Here is a 2,500-nt window from a genome sequence, read left to right on the forward strand (position 1 = left end):
CCTGGTCGCCCAACTCAGGGGAGAAGTGCTGAAGTCAGGCCGAGTTGCCTGGTTCCCTGAAACGGCCAAATATTAGGCAAAGTGCCGCTGTCCGCCCGGTTCCTCACACGCCCCTGGTCGCCCAACTTACCGGCAGAAGTGCTGAAGTCAGGCCGACCTGCCTGGTTCCCTGGAGCGGCCAAATATCAGGCAAAGTGCCGCTGTCCGCCCGGTTCCCCAAACGCCCCTGGTCGCCCAACTGACCGGCAGAAGTGCTGAAATGAGGCCGACCTGCCTGGTTCCCCGGAGCGGCCAAATATTAGGCAAAGTGCCGCTGTCCGCCCGGTTCCCCAAACGCCCCTGGTCGCCCAACTCAGGGGAGAAGTGCTGAAGTCAGGCCGAGTTGCCTGGTTCCCTGAAACGGCCAAATATTAGGCAAAGTGCCGCTGTCCGCCCGGTTCCTCACACGCCCCTGGTCGCCCAACTTACCGGCAGAAGTGCTGAAGTCAGGCCGACCTGCCTGGTTCCCTGGAGCGGCCAAATATTAGGCAAAGTGCCGGTGTCCGCCCGGTTCCTTAAACGCCCCTGGTCGCCCAACTGACCGGCAGAAGTGCTGAAATGAGGCCGACCTGCCTGGTTCCCTGGAGCGGCCAAATATTAGGCAAAGTGCCGCTGTCCGCCCGGTTCCCCAAACGCCCCTGGTCGCCCAACTCAGGGGAGAAGTGCTGAAATGAGGCCGAGTGTCCTGGTTCCCAAAATCGGCCAAATATTAGGCAAAGTGCCGGTGTCCGCCCGGTTCCCCAAACGCCCCTGGTCGCCCAACTCAGGGGCAGAAGTGCTGAAATGAGGCCGAGTTGCCTGGTTCCCCAAAGCGGGCAAAAAAAGAGCAAAGTGCCGGTGTCCGCCCGGTTCCCCAAACGCCCCTGGTCGCCCAACTCAGGGGCAGAAGTGCAGGAATGAGGCCGACCTGCCTGGTTCCCTGGAGCGGCTAAAAATTAGGCAAAGTGCCGGTGTCAAACGCCCCTGGTCGCCCAGCCCAAAAAATGACAAAGTCCCACAAACGCCCCTGGTCGCCCAGCCCAAAAAATGACAAAGTCCCACAAACGCCCCTGGTCGCCCAGCCGAAAAAATGACTAAGTGCCAACAGCGCCCCTGGTCGCCCAAACACTAAACGCCCCTGGTCGCCCAGCCGAAAAAATGACTAAGTGCCAACGGCGCCCCTGGTCGCCCAGCCGAAAAAATGACTAAGTGCCAACAGCGCCCCTGGTCGCCCAAACACTAAACGCCCCTGGTCGCCCAGCCGAAAAAATGACTAAGTGCCAACGGCGCCCCTGGTCGCCCAGGATTAAAAAATGACAAAGTCACACTTCAGGCCGACTTGTGCTGAGCAGAGGCCGGCGCTCCTGGTTCCCTGGAGCGGCCAAATTAAAGGCAATGTCCCGGTGTCATCCCGGTCCCTCAAACGCCCCTGGTCGCCCAGGATTAAAATATGACAAAGTCACACTTCAGGCCGACTTGTGCTGAGCAGAGGCCGGCGCTCCTGGTTCCCTGGAGCGGCCAAATTAAAGGCAATGTCCCGGTGTCATCCCGGTCCCTCAAACGCCCCTGGTCGCCCAGGATTAAAATATGACAAAGTCACACTTCAGGCCGACTTGTGCTGAGCAGAGGCCGGCGCTCCTGGTTCCCTGGAGCGGCCAAATTAAAGGCAATGTCCCGGTGTCATCCCGGTCCCTCAAACGCCCCTGGTCGCCCAGGATTAAAATATGACAAAGTCACACTTCAGGCCGACTTGTGCTGAGCAGAGGCCGGCGCTCCTGGTTCCCTGGAGCGGCCAAATTAAAGGCAAAGTGCCGGTGTCAGCCCGGTCCCTCAAACGCCCCTGGTCGCCCAGGATTAAAATATGACAAAGTCCCACTTCAGGCCGACTTGTGCTGAGCAGAGGCCGGCGTTCCTGGTTCCCTGGAGCGGCCAAATTAAAGGCAAAGTGCCGGTGTCATCCCGGTCCCTCAAACGCCCCTGGTCGCCCAGGATTAAAATATGACAAAGTCCCACTTCAGGCCGACTTGTGCTGAGCAGAGGCCGGCGTTCCTGGTTCCCTGGAGCGGCCGAATTAAAGGCAAAGTCCCGGTGTCAGCCCGGTCCCACAAACGCCCCTGGTCGCCCAGCCACACGGCGCCCCTGGTCGCCCATCCACAAAAACGGCAAAGTGTCAAAAATGCCCCTGGTCGCCCAGCCAATAAACGCCCCTGGTCGCCCATTCATAAAAACGGCAAAGTGTCAAAAATGCCCCTGGTCGCCCAGCCACTAGCCGCCCCTGGTCGCCCATCCATAAAAACGGCAAAGTGTCAAAAATGCCCCTGGTCGCCCAGCAAACAAACGCCCCTGGTCGCCCATCCATAAAAACGGCAAAGTGTCAAAAATGCCCCTGGTCGCCCAGCAAACAAACGCCCCTGGTCGCCCATCCATAAAAACGGCAAAGTGTCAAAAATGCCCCTGGTCGCCCAGCAAACAAACGCCCCTG

The sequence above is a fragment of the Hippichthys cyanospilos genome, unplaced genomic scaffold (assembly GCF_059441005.1).
Source record: "Hippichthys cyanospilos isolate Australia breed blue-spotted pipefish unplaced genomic scaffold, RoL_Hcya_1.0 HiC_scaffold_104, whole genome shotgun sequence".
In the NCBI taxonomy this organism is placed as follows: domain Eukaryota; kingdom Metazoa; phylum Chordata; class Actinopteri; order Syngnathiformes; family Syngnathidae; genus Hippichthys; species Hippichthys cyanospilos.